Source organism: Myripristis murdjan, chromosome 16 (assembly GCF_902150065.1).
Source record: "Myripristis murdjan chromosome 16, fMyrMur1.1, whole genome shotgun sequence".
In the NCBI taxonomy this organism is placed as follows: domain Eukaryota; kingdom Metazoa; phylum Chordata; class Actinopteri; order Holocentriformes; family Holocentridae; genus Myripristis; species Myripristis murdjan.
In genome coordinates this window covers 11,280,913-11,301,312 of record NC_043995.1, presented here as the reverse complement: position 1 = coordinate 11,301,312, position 20,400 = coordinate 11,280,913, and positions in this window count along the sequence as shown.

Below are 20,400 nucleotides of genomic sequence, written 5' to 3'. Positions count from 1 at the left end.
TTTTCTCGCAGCGCAGCCTCTTAGCCGGAAAAATCATGTTGAATTTTCTCCAGGCGGTGAGACAGAGAAAGGCTACAGTCCCAGGGAGTTGATAGGTTGCTGGTTAGGAGCCCTGTAGATCCAATTGATTCCTGTGCTGGAAGGCGAAGGGTTGATTAACCCAATGGAACCAGGGGACAGAGTGGGTTTTATTGTCTGAATGAGAAGCACTTCCTCACATTTAGTTGGTTTTACCCCCTGGGGTGAGCAAATTGCAGAAAAAGAGTGAGAGAGAGAGGAAAATGTGTGAGCAGTTAGAGGCTAAAGGAGCAAAGAGACAGAGAGAGAGAGAGAGAAAGAGAGAGACAGGGTGGTCTGAGTCTCATGGGGCTCGACAGCAGCCATATTAGCTAAGTTACAGGCCTTGGCGGACAGATGGGTGACAGAGGTCGTCATGGTAAGTGGTTGTCATGGAGAGGGGTTGTCGTGGTGATGGTGATGGAGCTGAGTGGGTGGGACCCCTGTGGATGGGGCTCACCTGGTCCAAAGAGACCATTATCTTCATCTCTACCTGCAGCTTTATTTTCCCACAGCGAAGACCTTACAGGATGTTTCCCGTTTCATTTCGCTGAGAGATTTTATGTCATCTGCAGAGAATGAATTTGTGATCGTGACGCAGAGTGATTTGAAACGCATAGCATGATGTCCAGAGGAAAAAAAAGAAAAAGAAAAAAAAGAAAAAGAAAAAAAAGGCGGGGTCAATGGTAAAAATGATTTTTTTTTTCTTTCTATTCAATTCGATATGGAGGTATGAGGTTTTCCGCACTGACGACAGGGGTCTTTTCCCGCTGTTGACTTACAGCATTGACAGAGTATTAACACAGCGCTGATTTACGCTGCTGGATCCATTTCATTAATTAATCCATAACTAAACAAAAGCTGGGAGTACTCTGCTGTCCAAGGCTGTGCCCGCTTTCCCAGGAGCATCACAGTTGTTCCATCAAGTTTGGCTGCGTTTTGACGGCAAGCGATTTTTAACCCTTTAGAATAACAGAAGGGCTCTGTTTGGACAGGCGGGAGAGGATCGAGTTCATGCCACAAATATTTAAACATCAGATCTGTGGTAAGTGTGTATATCCAGGCCTAGACTGGAGATTATCTTGGTGCTAAGATGCTTTTTGGGAAGCTGGACCGCGTTGATTTCTACACGCAGCTTAAAGACAGCTTGAATCATTATGGTGGAAATCTCCCTCTCTCTGCATTTCCTGGCACAGATGGGGGGCCTTTTCCTATGAGTGCACGGGGATGGCTGGATGAGAGTGTGCATGTTTGTATGTATGTATGTGTGTGTGTGTGTGTGTGTGTGTGTGTAAGAGTGTGTTGAGTTGCCATCATGGTGAGTGTGGTAGCTCATTAGTAAGCCAGGGGAGAGTAGGTACATGTGCCGGCAGCCCCACCCCCACAGGTTCTCAGACAGGGGGAGCCACATGTGACATTTCTGGAGACACACACACACACACACACACACACAATTGTGTTCTCTCTCCTTTCTGCTACCCTCGTTTTCTGTTCTGCCACTATCTTATAGATCACCACATTTTCCTCCCTCATCTAGCACTTTCCTCTATGTGCTAATAATTACCCAAAGCAGTGCGAAACTGATAGCATATGAATTTGTGTATATTTAGCCAGTTCTTTATGGCCTAAAGCCTCTTGGCTCTCACATGCCAGAAAGCAAAAGATAATTTGAATATCTATACCCCAAGTGCGCATGGCAGTTACTGTAGAGTATACCATGTAATGCAACAGACCCCCCTGGGCTGTGAATCATTATCAGTACAAATTCGCACTGTAAAACATTACAACATCTCTCATTAATCCATCTAATGCTGCTGCTTACTCATCACAATCTGTTGTTTAGCAGTTTGAGCCTTAAAGCAGCCATAGGCTCGAGCTTTATTGAAAATTCGCCAACTATACCTTGAAAGTGTCGCTTTTTTTGCGAAAACGCTGCAAACACAGTCCGCATTTGGCAAAAAATAGACGTCGGTAACTCAATTTGTTTCATTTGATTTGATCAGCAGTAATTCAATCTGATTTTCTTTCTGAATGCTTGGTCATCCTTCGCCTGTCTCCAAGAGCCTGCGAGGCGCCAGCCACGTTAGCCGAGCTGTGGTTCCCCTTTCTCTCTCTCTCTCCCTGCAGAGAATTTTATGAGGATACAGTGCGATCGCCACAAAAAGGTCTGGTTCTTCAGGTGCAAATAGGAGCCATGATCGCTGAACCTGCGCCTGAGTGAGAGCTTCTCCTTGAAGGATAGGAGCACAGTCTCCCTCTCCACAATGTGCTCGAGTAAGGGCCCTTGGGTGTGGCATTCACTGAGAGAGCCCCACACCAACGTCCATGCATTCATACCACTGCCTTTGAATTAGACATACTTAATTTGGCGTGTCAGCTTTTTCAGTGTCCCTCGCTGCCTCGTTTCTTCAACTGCCTGTCTTGTTCAGCTGATTCTCCAGCCATGCTGCGTGTCACTGCATTTATACATTGTGTGCTAAAAAAAAAAAAAAAAAAAAAAAAAATTAAATGGACAAACAGATCTATTTATGCATGATTGAAAATTTTTTAACAGGCTTATTGGATTGTCAAAAAGAAACATGCTTAACTTTTTCTTTTTTTTTTTTTTTTCCCCAATTCTGCAAAATGCATTTCTTGTGGATTTATATGGTGTGTGGACTGTGAAGGACATAACTGTCCCATGTATTATTGCAGGATATATTGAAATATATATTTATATTTATTTGTGGGCATTTGTGAATGAGCTATTTTCTGTGGTGGTGCATCAAAACAGTTGAAATCATTGCAAAAATGCAACTAAATAATCGAAAGGACATTGTGCGTTTGCCATCCAAATGGCAAATAATTACTGTTATCACGGAAAATGCATCACATACGTCATGCCATGCTCACTTAAGTGTGTGTGTATATATGTGTAGGTGTGTGTGTGTGTGTGTGTGTCTCTTAGAGGACGCTCAAATCCTTTGTTCTCCATCACAGAGTCGATAACAAAGACAGTTAGCAACAAATTAATTAGATTTTTAATGAATGTTTCAACGCGTTTCCACTCTGACTTTGTTGAGGAAAATGCTTTAGTGAACACCGAAACATGTTGTAAAATTATTAAAATTTCAAGAGAAGATACACTGTCAGTAATTGCAAACGTGGCTTCATTTACATTTATTTGAATTCAATTACATATCAAAAACTGGTTTAATCAAATTATCACAAGTATAGAATGTTATCGTTTTAGATCAAACAGGAAATATTTAGCTGAGTCTTATAATTAAAACATTGCGGTTATAAAAATGACATAAATAATTTATAAATCAGTGATGTTTAGAAAACTGTTTCCATCTTTTTCTGCGCCTTTTCATGCATCCCAGTGCAAATGAAAAGGGGCAATTTATAAATAAATAGAACGAATATCCAAAAATTAATAATTAATTGCAACAATAAAGAGGAAAAACAGCTGGTAATTTGTTAATTCCAAAAATACTCATATAATCTTTTATGAATACAACAAAAAAAGGACTTAGCATTGTGTTATTAGTGATGATACTGTAAATGTGGTGTGTGTGTGAGAGAGAGAGAGAGTGAGAGAGAGCAAGGAGGCAAAAGGAGAAAGTGTGTGTGCATGCATGTGTGCGCGCGCGTGCAGGTTTACACTTGTAGATGTTTGCGAGTGTGTATTGTTAATTAGTTAGACAGATTGTGAGTGGTGTTCTGATACCATCCCGACCTTACAACCTCTCCTGTTTTCACAGGAGCGCTGCTTGTTTTTCCCCCTGTAGAAACACAGCAGGCATGCAATATTAAATGAGAAGCAGGCTGGCTTTTTGTGTGACACACTCGCACACATACACACATGCATGGACACATTCACACACACACACACAGAAACACACACACACACACACACACACAATTTCACAATCACGCACCCTTGCTAAAAGGTAGCAGTCCAGTGTTTTTAAGATTTATATCCATCCATGCTGCTTTGAGATTTACGCCAAGTCTGCGCAGTCAGAAAATACAGCCGGCCAAGTTGTTGAGTTGGCTGGCCTCAAACACCCACAGTCAGCAGAAAATGACCTAGATCAGCCTGGCTCAGACCAGCACGGCTTATCCTATAGTTTGATTTCCTTTCTATGCCTCGATCCCATTACCACGTGTTAAAACATTTATTAGCTGCCTGTCCTGTGTAATGGTACAATCAGCAAGAATACGGCTCGGTCGCACATAGTTTGGACCAGCGTGGCTTATAGCTTGCTTTCCTTTGCCTCCCTTCCTCCAGCCCGTGTTAACATATCTACTGTACTAGCTCCCTCTCGTGTGCAGCGGCACAACGAGCAGAGGCTGGTTCCGCCTGGCCCGGTGGAGTTTGATTTCCTCATGCGTCCTCATCAGCCTCATGTTAAAACATCCGCCAGCTTCCTATGCTGTTGTAATGGCACCATTACCAGCCATCAATAATGCAGAGGGGGTAAGTACATGAAGCCATGCCGCCCCGAGGGACTAATAGAGCAGATGTGAGAGCTGGATCCTCTCCTGTTCTGGTACAATGTGGGGTTGTAAAGGTGGTGTTTGTTTAGCCTAACACCTAGATCCCTAAATGAACACACACACACACACACACACACACACACACACACACACACACACACAGACAATCAAATATATGGTTACTGTTACAAGTATGAATGTGAATCCACACTGGCATGGAGCTTGCACATTTACATAGACATTATTATAGAGTGCAGCCTGCAGCCGCACACAAAGACCTATATTTGAATAGTGGGCAGGGATACAGACGCATACAAAAAACATGTACATTATTGCAGTGCAATTAGTGCATATACACACACACACACACACTAATGTACACAATATGCAGAAAATGCTGATAAGGAAACAGGCAGCGGAAAGACACCCATGTGCTCTCTCACATGCATGCACGCGTCGCGCATCACACACATCACATGATCACACGCTCTGTGAGTAGGAGTCTTTGTGTGGAGCCCTGTTCTGTGCGCTGTGGTTCTCAAGCATATAGGAGTGGAGCTGTATGGCTGTGCGTGCGCATGTGTGTGTGTGTGCACACGTGTGCGTGTGTGTGTGTGCTGGAATTCATGGAGAAGAGGAAGGCTGCAACAAGGTAGACTGTTGATTCTGCATGCTTTCATCCAGACTCTGTGTGTATATGCATATGTGTGTGTGTGTGTGTTCATGTGTGCATGTGCATATATATATATATATATATGTGTGTGTGTGTGTGTGTGTGTGTGTGAGTGGCTGTTGCTCCTACATGTTTCCATCCAGACAGAGCTACGCATACGTGTGGGAGGGGTTATGAGAACAATGATGGGTTCTCGTCTGCCTCCTCACACGGTGTGTGCAAGCGTGTGGGAGCGCATGTGTGATGAGCGTCTGATGAGTGTGTGTGTGTGTGTGTATGCATGCGAGTTTGTATGTGTGTATGAAGCGACACACTGTCACATGTGGCTGTGGCACCTGAAGGTAAGCCCTTTCTTTTCCTTTCTCTTTGTATTGCTGGATTCTTTCACTGATGGCTGGATTTTCTCATGTCAGTTTTGCAGTGACACACTGTAGATGGAATATCAACTTTTTGTTATTCTTCTTTTTTTTTTTTTTTTTTTTTTTTAATCCAAATACCTGTCTCCCTCTGTTATTTATGCCTGCAATTATTCCCATCAGACATATCAATGCGATGCCAATATGGTTGTTGACTCAACAAGCATATTTCTTTGTTGGAATCGCCTCACTTACTGTAACAAATAGTGCCGCTAACCTTTCTGTACTTTGAGCACTCAGGTACTTAGTGCGAGTAAGCGGGTTGGAATACATTAAACAGCTTATTGGCTCATAGTAACTCCATCATTCACACCTACCATTTGTCATGTGTCAGTTTGATGTGCGTACATTGGCTGTGGGCTGCAACAAACGCTCAAAGATATGTACCCTCAGTCCCAATTTGTTGAAACGGTTTACGACAGGGTTCCCCGGGGATACACCCTCCATTTTTCATTGTCTTCCCACGCTCGGCTCACACACTCTCTCTCTCACACACACACACACACACACACATACACGCACAGGTGCACGCACGCACACACACACTCGCACAGGGGCACGCAAATTCAAATGCAGTGCGTATGTATGCATCCTACACAGCGGCACCATTTCCATATCAAAGATTGCCTCCCACCAAAGGAGCGGTAATGGGCGGTAAACTCTAACATTAACAGGCTAACATTAGCTGCCGGCTGTGTCTGGGTGACATCTGAGGGACAGACTGACAGGGCAGGGAGAGAAGAGCGAGGGAGAGAGACAGAGAGGGGAAATGAGACATGCACTATCAAGAAATTAGAAAAAGAAAGGGGGGGGGGCAGGTGAAAGGTAGGGGGTCGCTGTGAGGTGGACATGAGGTGAATAAAAAGAAAGGTAAAGGACAAGCAAACGAAAGGCGTGGGGAGAAATAGAGCACAAACACGCGGGGGGTAGGAGTCAGAATAAAGCAGGAAGATGGGGGGAGAGGAAAAAGGAAAAGAGAGAATCAACGTGGACTATTTTCACACGCCTGGTTGCTCCCAGTAGACAGCATCAACGACCCCCCCCCCTTCCACACACACACACTCACACTCTCTCACACACATACACACCACCACATCTCTCTCCTCCCTCCCCCCCAGCTCGGGCGTATGGACGGCAGGCAGGCAGGCAGGCGTAGCGGCCCTTTGTTTGACATATAGCTACACACAAAGGCATCGGTGCCACAGACCCGAAATAGCGATGGAGAGCATAGGGCTGTGCAGCGGACACACACACACACACACACTCACACACTCACACACACTCACACATGCACACACACTCTCATCAGGACCACTTCTGATTGGCTTAAACTAAGGCTTCACCATGGTGCTGGTGAGTGATTTTGTCATTTATTTGACCTACTTGTATTGTTATCAACCATCCTGTAATGTTAAAATTAATTTGCATATTTATGTTTGGAGTCAGTTTGACCTCAGCAATTTAAAGCTGCAAAAAAGACACGTTGAAAGCTCAGACTCAAGTTTAGGTCTGAGCTGCTTTGTGTCTCCCTCCTGACCATTGTAATATATCATATATTCATATTATTCAACAGTTTGAAAATATGCAATTCAGCATAAAGGGACATTTATTTACTAAAAATATGTTTTGCTGTTTTAAAGGCTTAATACAAATTTTGAGTGCTGATTTGTAGTTTTTATAGCATTTGGAAAGAAACGTTTTTTATTATCATCAGCTATTGTTATGTTTGGGATCAATTTACCCTCAAGTAAAATAAATAAAAATTTAAAACATTTAAAATATTAAGAGCATAAATGCTTCAGAACACAGGCACAAAATACATCAGTAAAAAAATACATAGCTCACCAGAATACTCAAGAGCTGGCTTTTTGAATTGAATCCCCTCTGGACAAAGATGCCAGTCCAGCGTCACATTTTTGATTGACATTTTATTTCACAATGTAATAAGACACAATTCAAAGAGAAATGGTTAAGTGTGTATATGTTTTTTTTTTTGTTTTTTTTTCATGGTTGCACTCTCTACATGTTGTGTGAACTGTCAGGGCTGCAGGATCTTGCACTGCTACAGGTTTTCCATTCCCAGTGTGTTTCTGTGTGTGTGTGTGTGTGTCTATCTTATGTTAGGGCCCTAAAGCATAAAAGTGTTTTTTGAAAATAAAATAATGCTATGGCAAATTTCCCTCAATATCAGTCAAGAAAGAAAGAAAATATGTCTAAAACTGTGTATATGTTTCCAGGTCTTATAAAGCAACATTGAGCCTCAACAACAAATCATGTTAAATTTTACATTTAACAGTTTTTCATGTAGAAGAAAATAATATTAATCTTGTTTTTTGAGATGTTAGACCATGAATGGAGTCAAACACATTCGGAGGGTGAGACAATGCTCATGGTTCATTGACAGATTTGTCAGTTCCCTGTGATTATTTCCTCCTCAGAATCTATATGCCATACCACAGTGCAGTCCTAATGGGTAATTTATTTTTATCGGTGTATTTACTGCAGCTTTCAAGACCTACTGTACAAGAGACCTTTGTTTCTCCTCCATTCCCCAGCTGGGAGACAAAAGAGGTTGGAGGCTATTGACCACAGAGAGCACACCGGCTCGCTTTGAGATCTGGCTTCCCGAGGCGGTGTGACTCGACTGTTACCGAGATTGTAGTAGAGACACGACGCGAGCCGTTGGGTTGAATGCACAGTTTTCTGCGATCAATTTCTGTATTCACAAAGCAGCGCCGTGGGTGGGAAAGGGCGAACTGAGAGGCGGCGTGGAGGACGAATAAATACTCGGTCAAACCGGCATCTTGGCCACGTTATACTTCTCTAATTTTTTTTCCATATGATTCTGCACGCAGCTTAGAGGGACATTTTGCGGGGAAAGTTGGTTTCTGACACCAAATCGCAGGCCGGAGAGAGCAATGAAGCACCGGTGTTTATTTTTAGCAAATCAATCACCGGTTAAATAAAGGCCAGTTAGTGCACGTTGTCAGGGTGTCAGTGCCCCAGCAGGTATCCATCCTAAAATAAAAGACCCCTCACTTTTGCTTGTTAGTGTTTCCAAAGCCTCAGGGACGCAGACAGTCTAAACTCAGCTCTTTTCTCTCCTGACACCTTTTATGAAAGATTAACCCCACAGTGGCGGAGCAGCCATCTTTGTTTACCACCAGGAGACATTTTTATTTATTTCCTCCTGACACATATGCAGGAAATTGACCGAGAGACAATGCCTTACTCACTCAGCCAACAAAAGAGAGAGAGAGAGAGAGAGAGAGAGAGAGAGAGAGAGAGAGAGAGAGAGAGAGAAAGAGTGAGACAGAAACAAAGCACGAAGCGGCAGAAAGATATAGCAGAGAACTAAGAATATCATACTTTTTTTTCTCTTTTTTTTCATACACCTAGAGGCTTCCTCCATATTTCGAGGGGGATCTCTTCAATGAGATGACAAGCTTTCTGCTGGAATCTGTGGTAAATGGATTTCACACCACACTCCTCGCAACAGGGGATTTGGGCGCTGGCGGGCAAGAGAGCAATATCTGCCACCGGAATGTCAGCAGTTTCCAATCCACCATTTGAACTGCAAAACACTGTGGCACACACTATACAAGACAGTTCATGGCATTAGCACCGGTTGGTCCCGTGCCATCCGAGAACTCTACAGCATAGAAGGGAGGAGGTGGGGGGGACAAAACTGGAGCGCAGTACCAGTGTTTTAACGTGGCAAAAAAAAAAGAGAGGGAAATGGTTTAAAAATGCAGGTATACACCGAATGTGAGGCAATTCTATTTAGAAAAGCCGAAGTCTTTGTGAGCATGAAGAACCCAAATCTTGCATTTTTCAATATGGAAGTTATTACCACAGCGCCTAATCCCACACACTCTGCTTAGCTACTTAGAGAGAAAGAGAGAGAGAGAGAAGGAGAGCGAGAGGAGAGAGAGAGAGAGAGAGAGAGAGAGAGAGAGAGAGAGAGAGAGAGAGAGAGAGAGGTGAGCCTTTAATTCCAGCTGAGGATGGCAGGTATGTTAAAACCAGATAAAACGAGACATTAATTGACTGACAGAGTTTGCTAGTGGGTTTTATCAAAGGGTGTGTGTGTGTGTGTGTGTGTGTGTGTCTCTGTGTGTGTGTGTGTGTGAGAGAAAGGATTTATGTGTGTGGTCTTTTGCGAGTCCTTCTCTTTCGCTTTCTCTCTCTCTTTCTCTCTCCCTCTCTCTCTCTCTCTCTCATGCATACCCTTTTTTCCCTGCCTTTTCCTGCCTCTATGCTCCCTGCTCGTTTTCGCCCTATTTGGTCGAGTTCTGTATCTCAGTGGGAGACTGGGGAGGCTTGAGGGAGAGAGACGAGGCAAACCAGGTGCAAGATTACATCGAGAACATCAGCATAAATGACTCTCTGAAAAGCCTCTTAATACCAACCGAAACTTGAAATCAGGGGGCTTTGAAATGCCACTGTGGGGCTTTTTAAAGACGTAAAGGCCCTTGTTTGTCATTTTGCGGATGAGAATGTTTTGCAGCTCTGTCAAGATGCTCAGATTCTCTCACACACAGTTAAATCACCTCAGTCACATGAAAGAAAGACAAACATCTTTTTTCTCCCTCTCTCTCTCTCTCCCTCTCTCTCTCTTCAGCTGCACGCTATTATTCAAACCCCGAGCACGCCTGTGATTCCCAGATTGAGTGATAGCGGATTTGTCAATCAATACTCAGATTTTTCTGTGTAATTTCAAAGTGATGCAGTTGAAAGCTAATGCAGTGAACCATCCAAGGCCTCCTGCCTATCAGTGAACAGGCGCTGTGGTGCTTTTAGCAGAGCTGTGAGGACACATTTACTTTCAATTGTGGACCAGACTGAGGTAATTTTGACTGGACCCTGGAGCCTTGGCGCTCATCTTTCTATTCCAATCTCTTTTGTAGGCCGCCCTGATTCCACATCCTCATTTCTCATGCAGGGGGTTGTAACAGAAAGTACATCATCCAGTATCACTTCCCCAAAGTTACATGGTAATTCACCGCACTGAGCCTTGAAGCCTTCGATGTATAGTATTTATTGATTTCATACATCACTGACCATCAGTGGATTTAGCTGAGTAATATTATAGGTATAATTATTGTAGTGTTTTTCACTAAAATAGGTATCTCATGGTGTATTGTTGCATTCTTGTGAAGAATAAATTAATAATCTGTAAGCCTTGCAAATCGTTTAGAATGTGACTGTGCATTTTCTGTATCCAAACACACTTTATGTACGCTCGCATGTGTGTGTGTGTGTGTGTGTGTGTGTGTGTGTGTGTGTGTGTGTGAGCAGTCAGATGATATATGCATGACTTATGTGTGATATACTGTACGTATGATGGCAGTGTGCGTCACTATCACTGGCTTTTGTTTAAAAGGCTGCAAATAGAGAACATTAGTATCACTCTTACACAAAACAGTAGATTAATAGGTAATCCTGATTCAAATTGTAGCATTCATTCTTTGCCTTGATTCAAGGCTATTTGCATCTATAAAAATATCAATTTGTTGATAAACTGATTTTCAAAATATGCAGTCATGAATTTGTATTTAATTTCTTTTATCTGCAGTTATTCTACTTGATAAGTATTTTTATTATACAGTTTCAAAATCTAGTTTTTTTTTTTTACTGTACCCCTTGAATGGCCAATTTACAATTATATTTAATCTAAATGTGATTAGTATCTGTATCTGTGAACTCTCCATAATTGCTAAATGTGTTTCAAAAAAGGAGGGTATGATAGGATTATTCTTTCATTACAATGCATTTTTGCATATTAAAGGAACATTTCAACATACAAAGACATTGCCACCTTTAATTGGGTCTGGGCATGATAACTCAAAGTGCACCTTTAAATGTAAAGGTCCATCTTGTGGGGACTCGTCTCCCTCTGACACCCTGAAACCCACAGATAACTGTCTCATCTCAAAGACAAAACATTCAGATTCCATTTAGTCTCCTTTCATGCTTAAATCGATAGTTGGCTGCTCAGCTATTACACTCCAACAACCTCTGCCTTGATTGGTCCGAGGCAGCGGCGGCTTGTTCCCGGGCCAATCAATGTGGATAATCATAGTTGTGATGTAGATGGGGAGCCGTGCGGCCATAGGCTGCATGATTAATGGGCTTATTATCAGCACAGAGCGGACCTTATCACAGCGTTTACTGCCCGCGAGAGGGACGGAGGGGGTTTCCATAGGGAATCAGCGTGCATGGATACGCTATAGGGACAGATGCACTCACACAAGAGTGAACGTATGGGGCATGCACAGGCACTCATACGTACAAGCACATGCATGCAGGCAAACACAAGCACACAAAAAACAGCGAATAAATAGGTATGCACCAAGGTCCATATGTCCATACACTGATTATTCTTATGTGATTCATTACATTGTGTATAAAAAGCTAAATGTGTGTGTGTGTGTGTGTGTGTGTGTGTGTGTGTGTGTGTGTGTGTGTGTGTGTTTGTCACCGCCCATACCATGACACGCACACCACTGGTCCTTCATTATATTCTTAAAGGAAAACAAATTAATTACTTTGACATTTGGTTTCTTCCTCCAGGCCAGGCGTCAAGCCTTTATTTGAAAAACAAAAGGTGTCGTCCTCTCCTCTCCTGCAGCCTCCACCTGCAGCCCCGCATCAGCTGAGAGGTAGGTTGGGCGACCGCAAATTATCCTGCTCAGCCTTTATGCCTCAGCCGTGCAGGGATGGAGGTCATCCTCGTTTTGGTTTGATTGCACTGATTTGATTGGCTGCACATTTGTCTGTTTATCAGTCACATGTCTAAATTGGACGCTTAATCATGTATGTACCATGGAGTACATCACACTACTGTAATCAAGCTGTATCTATGTCTTGTGGGGGAAATTAAGCTCAATTATGTAATGTTTTATTTTTCATTTTCGCATTTCATTCAGCAGTGAAAGCAATTTTCTAGTTCTGACGGCAAACGCTGGCTCATTTATAGCCACCGTCTTTATAACCACATTCTCTTTCTATTAAGAGGATATTTAATTAAATATTACACATTAATTTAATAAATGAATAATTATGTTCTGTAAAGGCAGAGAATCTATAGCTAACAATGCAATTTGTGTCAGTTCAATAAGCTTTGTCAGTGACATTGTCAGAGGAAGCACAATGCAAATGAGTTCTTTAGTTTTTTTCAAGAGTACGCTAAAGAAATATTCATTTAAATGTACTGATAAAAAATTAAGCTTAATCACAGCTACAAAATGGGACTGGGCAAATATACAGAATTAAATTAAATTTGGATAAATCACAAGTAATGCTTGAATAATTTAAGAGAATGATCAGTTTTGAGTATTTCAAAGCAATTTAATCTTTTGCCGTTTGAGTCCAACAAAGTACTTGCTGTGCTTGTTTGCTGTTGCCAAACAGGTCAAGGTCACTCTCTCTGTCTCCCACTGTTTATTTCCAGCACAGAACTGGCTGTTTACTTCAGACAGGGCCAGGTTTCTACCGCTGATTAGGAGGCCCCTGGCCAATACTGAGAGGCACTAGTGGAGCAATTTAGGCCAGCTTCTCATCTTGAAAACTTTAGCTCATATGATTCAGCTGAAAAATGACATGAAAACTATTAAAGGGTTATCTGACATTTTGAATTGTGGCTTGTTGCGCCACCTATTTCCAGTAAGGAACACCAACAAGCCAAGGACAAATTGTAGAAACAGTTTCCTTCAGTGTGATCGGTAATCAAAAAAAATAATTGGCTAAAATTGAAACTTTTCAAGTTTTCCTTTATGGCATTATTACAGCGCTGAATAAGGGCAAATAAAATAAAGAAATAACGACAATGTCCTCGAGATATCGTGTATCCCACTTTAAGCCAAGTTTTCAGGCATAAAAAAAAATCAGCTTGATTTTCCCATTGAACGCCATTTATTTTGGACATTTTATCTTGGTGCACATGAGGGAGATGAAAAAATGGGATAAATGGCCGAGGCAAGATTTCTGCAGGGGATTAAGAAACTGCATATGGACGTTCTGGTGCTGATTGATGCTGATGACCAAAGCTGTCAGTTTGTCCAAAGGGGCCAAACACGTTAACGCAAACTTAAAAATCCAATTCTGAATCTTTGTCCTCAGGGTATCCTCTTTTTTTTTTTTTTTTTTTTTTCAAACCTGTGACCTACATATATAGTGGCCTTTCAGTGGGACGTATAGCCCTCAACTACAGGCTATGAAAATTGATTTTGCCAGCCAGAGGTGGTGCACAGCCCATACGTGTCAGGCCGTCCTCTGGTGAGGCTGCGTGTCCATTCTGACAGGCTGTACAGCCGGAGTACGGAGGAAGTCTCTCGCTGTCAATCTGTCCATTCAGCAGATCCAGCCCCAACGGGACCACTCTCCTTCCTCTCTCTCTCTCTCTCTCTCTCTCTCTTCTCTCTATCACACACACACACACACACCCAGACACATGCAGAGTCCCCTGGGCACTTGGCAGACATCCTACTCTCCAGCAGTTAACTAGAGGGATAAAGCAAACTGCTGGCCACACTGTGCGGCCCCTCAAGGAATGCTGTACCAATCCTTTTTCCCCCCAACTAATAAGCCTGGGCTTTCATATGCAATACACATTTATCCCTATAAGTTATTACTTTATTGACAAAAGTGTTAAGTACAACAAACTTGCTCATAAGGAGAAAGCTATAAAGCTCAGTGCAAGCCCCGCTACTGGCCGAGACCTTTTTGCATTTGTATTTTATTTGATCGTCCTGCTAGTCCTTTTTTGTGCACCTGCTCAGTTGCCTTAGTCATGCTATTCACTTTGCATCCACTTCCTTTTGAAGAATTCAGTAAATTACATAATTGTATGGATGTCTCAATAGAATTTTAGTTATGCAAGAGTATTTCAAACGCCTAGTTCCTTGCGGGATTAATCATTTAATTGCTATCTGACTTCATTTTTCTTCCATCATTTTCACATTAGGATTAACACAAGAACACTTTCTTTCACCTGTCCCAATCAAGTAAACTCTATTTCAGTCTTATTACAGATCCTATCATTTAATGTGGCTTGGAAATGACTCCAGCCACAGTGTAGCCTTAAGGTGGTTACCACAGATTTAAATTATTCCCGGGGTAGGATTATAAAATGACACACATTTTGGATGCCACATGCCTGGCCTCCCAGTTCACATTGAAACTAATTAGGAAAAGCAATATTTTAATAGTGCTGGTAATTCGGCACCACTGGCTCTCATTCCTGCACATGACAACTCAATTTGGTAGTCGTGCACATGGAAAGAAATGAGATTTTTTTTTTTTTTTTTTTTTTTTTGGAGCATCACCTGCATGACAGAAAAGATGATGGTGTGGTCCTGCAGTGAGAGACGATGCGCACAGTCAGTCAGCACTAAATATTGCGCTTCTCGTGTGTGTGTGTGTGTGTGTGTGTGTGAGAGAGTGTGATAGACAGAGACTGATCGTGTATGTCTCTCTTTTCACTCCCTCTGTCCATGCTATCCTTACTTCCCTTTTCTCATTCTGTCTCACCACCTGTCTTCTCAGTGTCTGTCGGTCTGCATCTCTTTCCATCCTCCTGTCTTCCTCTCCCTCTCCCTCTCTCTCTCTCTCTCTCTCTCTCTCTCTCTGTCTGTCTGTGGATGCCAGCTGGTTCAGCATTGCTGCAGTGTGCCACGCCTGCCAAACATCCAGTCTAAAGGCAAACCGGTCTGGAGTCACAGCTTCTCTCCCTCTCCCTATCCGTCTCTCTCCTTCTCTTCTTTTTTCGCTTCTCTGCAGCTGCAATACAAAGGCACTCCCATCATAAAATCATCTGCGTCTCTGTGGTCTCGCCTTGCCATTAAGTGGCACAGCGCTTTGTTATATTGTGTCTTTGACTTGCAGGCATAGGTGGCAGTAATGCGTTGTGCTCTCACAGCACTTTGAGGACTGTGATACTGAAAAGGCCGAATCATTTCCAGCGCATTTGACGGAAAATATGACAATGATATGCAGTCACGTGATGTTTAAATGGAAATAGGTGGAAGTTTGTTTCGCGGTTTCCCCAAAGTGTGTGTCCATGTATGTACGCATGTCTGTGTGTGCTCGAGTGCACATGTACCTAAAGTACATGTGAATGTGTGTTCCTCGCTGCGTCTGTAGTTTTCCACTAAGCCACAGAGACTTTGATAGCAGCCCATGCAGAGCGGGAGACACAGACCAGTGGCTTCTTCTAATGAGCAGACTGTTGTTCGTCTGCCATGGGGACCCTGCTTTAGGCCTGGCACACACTACAAGATTTTATGAACTAATTAAGCACCAAAAGTTGCCATCTTAGACAAAAGAAATCAAGATTCAAAGGGAAAAAAATATATAAGATGCAATTTTTCAGCCCTATCTTTCATTCATATAGGATAAGTCTGGCAGGGGTTTGTGGTGCCTACTGGCCTTGAAAGCAACAATCTACTATTTATAGACATTAATTATTCTTCCTGCTGCTCTGGCTTTGTCCTGATGGACCTGGAGATACTGTCATCTCCACTTTGGAAGTTAAATGTAGATTGTTCCCATGTTGAATTACGGATATGCAGTCTGGAGACACACAGCCTGCATGGCGACTGACATTTGTGACGGGAAGAATGCCAATATTATACATTTGCTCAGCTATTCATCGTGTGAACACAAAAGTTTAGCATTTTCACAGGGAATTCAGAAAATTGTAATATTAAGTGGCTGATTCAGTGCCTATACTCTGAAGTGTCTATGTGTGCATGTGTTTGTTAATGCACCTTTAACCCAGGCTGCATTAAAAATCACTCAAGATGCACATAGCAGCAAACTGTTTTCATGAATGTTTTAAAAATGACAGATCCTATTAAAGAATATTGCAATCGTGTCTGTTCAAAAGTCAGATTTAGCATTTTCCCAGGTTCTGTGCTCACCTCTGAAAAATTCTCAGCACCATCCCACCCAATCTCGAAATCAGTTTAATTTTCCAATCATCTACAGTAGGTGTGACTTCTGGATGACCGCTACTTTAACTGTACAGCTCCATTCAAACATCTATCTGTGGACTTTTTTTTTTTTTTCTTCCCCTGCATTTGGGAATCGAGCTAGATGTTGGATTGGCAGGCAGGGCTGCTGTCAGCATCGTCTGTGTCACCTGTCCTGCTCGGCAGCCAGCTGCTTCTCCTGTGATAAGGGGAGAGTTTATTCTCGGGCTGAAAATACTGGACTCAATCTGGCCGTCCGCCGATCGTGCAGTCTCTCTGTTTGTCTCCTCTCCTGTGGCACAAACTGCTCTCGATATTCCCTGCTGTCAATCAGGGCCAAGGCCAAACAAGCTTGTTTGTTAATTTCTCTATTATTTAATCATTATTTTTTACTAATTATATAGTAAAAAATACTAATTACTAATTATATATTAGTTTAAGATATACAACTGTGTTTCACTTAATTTTAATTTTAATTTGAGTCAGAATTGATTTGTGGTGAGATGGCCCGAAAACAGAATATATCTGTCCAATAAATGGATGGTCAATGTAACAATTCAAAATTTTGTAAAATTTTGCTTGGGTGTGGCTGACATATGTCGACCTCTTGTACGTTTCTGAAAGAATGAATGAATAAACGACAGCAGCGTCCCCGTCGCTCCCCTCATTTCTCAGAACATACTGACAAATGAAGAAGTGGCCAGCCACCTCCGCCTCCTCCTCTTCCTCCTCTTCCTTAGGAAATGAATTATGTTAAATCAGTGGTGCCAATGTCAGGCGCCGTCTGAATGATTGATGTAACCGAGATGGACAAGGCTCCATTAGGAAACAAAAAGCTTGCTTTCACACAGCAAGCAGACTCTCACTCTCTTTCTTTTCCCTCTTTCTCTTTCACACGCCCATACTCATTCTCCCTTACTCCCTCCCTCTCTCTCTCTCTGTAGTGCAGAGTAAGCACAGCTGTCTGAAAGCAGAGTGAAGGATGGACGTGTCCAACAAGAGGGAGGCTGTAGTGGGGGGTGAGGGAGAGCCGGGAAAGAGGAGGGAGAAGCCAGGGACCCGGGGGAAGACAGTGTGACTGGGTGGGGCGTGCCTCAGGGTTGTTGGCTGGAGATAGGGAACCTGTGGCCAAAGTTACAGTGCGGCCGTTGAGCATCTGGTATTGGCTTTGGCTGTTCGCCATCTCCTGAATGCCCATTTGAAGTCAAGTGAACCGGCTAAACTGGCGGTACAATTCATTTATTTATTTATTTTTAACCTTTATTTATCCAAGGGATGTTGGCTGAGTGCACTTGCTCTTTTCCAGTGACATCCCGCTTCATATTCACACAGCATCACACGCTGCCTGCTGCAACCTCAGTCTACTGCTGGACACTCAGCAGCTCTGCTGGAGCATTCAGAGCTTTGGTGCCTTGCTGAAGGGCACTTCAGCGAGGGGAGAGTGTTACTCATTCATTTCCCCCACCTACTTCAAACCACAGCCCTACTTTCTTAACCCTGAGGCGACTGCCAGCTTGCCAGCAATGAATCCCAGCAACTTTAGTATTTCTTACATAATGAGTTGGGACACAAAATGGACTTGTCTCTGGTACTTCACCTGAATGGCAAGTACTGAGCACTAAAACAAACAGTATTTGCCATATTCAGCACATTTTGTGGTTGAATGCAATGTGAACATAATGTAAAGCACAAATGTAACAGCACTTACATTGAAGCTTTTACAGTATACATCCGCATTGATGTGCATGTGACTGAATTCACATACACACAGACATTCACCTATCAACTAATGAAAATGCATAACCTTGTGTAGACTTTACGTAAAACCGAGATTCTTCTTTTCAGCACTACATATCCAAAAGATAGCATCAGTTAATGCTGAGATGCGTTTTTTCATTGATGCACAAAATGTGGCTTAAAGAGAAAAAAAAGATCAAGGTGTCTCAACAAGCCAATTAATAAATTAAAATAGAATGTGATGCGAGAAACATCCTGTGTCTAACTAGCAACTGACATGGAAGTCTTGGATGTTGGACTTCCCTGACAGCACATAAATGCAATATAATACTTACTGCTGAAAAAAAAAATCTTATGGCACAAAATCCCAGATATGGATCATCATCAAAATCTAATCAGCTTTGCTTCCGCTTGTTACTTTTCGAGATATCTTGCTAACAAGCAGACAAACAGATGGGTGGAAACGTTGCCTCCTTCACTGGCAGAAGTATTCATTGTATAATATGCGTGCAAGATAATAGAAGACTGTAGCCATACACCAAATGTCAAATAAAGATTTATATTTAGGCAAATCGGTGCCTTGTTAAAAGAAACATGCCTTATAGCGCTCTTTTCATGATTTATTGTTTTATTGTTGGTAAATATACCAATTTCAACTGTGAAAGACATACATTATTTATTTATCCCTTGTGTGTTTTATACATACCGCCCTTTGCAATGAATGTATAAGATAAGCATCATGCTCACCTTGAGAATACATTGTTCTTCAGTTCTTCTGTTAAATGAATTCACCCATTATACGACTATATTGTCTTGTTTCGGGGCCGAGTCATCACTCCAAAGGTGTCTGCTAAGCAAAATATTGTGATGAATGGAATGGGATGAAACAAGCTGAATAGCTCCCTGGTCTGTCAGAGGGAGGCATGAGGGCTGGCAGATGCAGAGTGGGCTTTCTCCCTGAACTGGATTCAATCAGGGGCCATCACAGCACAGGCATACAGACAGAGAGACAGACAGGGTTTGATACAGCAGGGCCACGGAGATTGGGATGAGACGAGCATGAACATTTGGACAGACAATATAGAGGTGTCAGGGACGGAGAAAGATCCCCGAGGAATTACACCATGGATGATATGTGATGAAATTCTCAGGCGCTTAAATATAGCAGAATGTGTTTGAAAGGAATCAGATCATCACTGTTCTTTACATAGATGTAGTGGGTTTGAAAAATAGGATTAGATTGAATTTTTTTTCTTTTTCTTTTTTTTTTTTTTTTTTTAAGGGCACTCAAATTAGCTTCTCTAGATATAATTGCAAGTCCAAAACATGGCTTGCAGATATGTGCTCACATTCTTACTCAAGTTTATTTGTAAAGCGTATATTCCTTACAAATTCAGCTCATTGTGCTTTCACTGAATAAACAGCAAGAAGAATCAAGACAGAAGAAAATTCAGATTATATTAGAAACATTAAACTATATAAACAAGACTGTACCATGGTTAGTTTCAGTCTCACATTTTGATTGGCTGAGCTAATAATGGCACTCGTACTACAAATCTATATGTGTGTCAGTCACCTGTGATACAAAGCTGATACACAGTGAAGGCTGACCAGCTGAACACAGGCAGCTGATATGCAGAATCATTTCATCTTAAAAAAAAAAAAAGAAAAAAAAGAAAAGAAAAAATCAGAGACTAATTAATAATGAAATGTGGTTTCATCACAATTACAATTAATGAATGAATGATGAATGATCAGTGAAACTGTGGTATAATCTAAGGTTTTACTGTATATTGGCGTTTGTGTGCTGTGGACACACGGCTGAAGGTGGAGTAATGCTCCCTTATACATTATTACTTACATATAAAAAAAAAAAAAAAAACAACTAACATGCACACACTACTATGTGGAAGGGTAAAACGGTCTCTTATTTTTGAATGAGTGTATTGTTGGGGTGCATTTCATTTCTCCAGATTTAGAATTCATTCTTAGGAACAAAGCCAGATGTTGTGTGATGTACAGTATCTTGTGGCAAGAACCCTTTAGGAGTGAGATG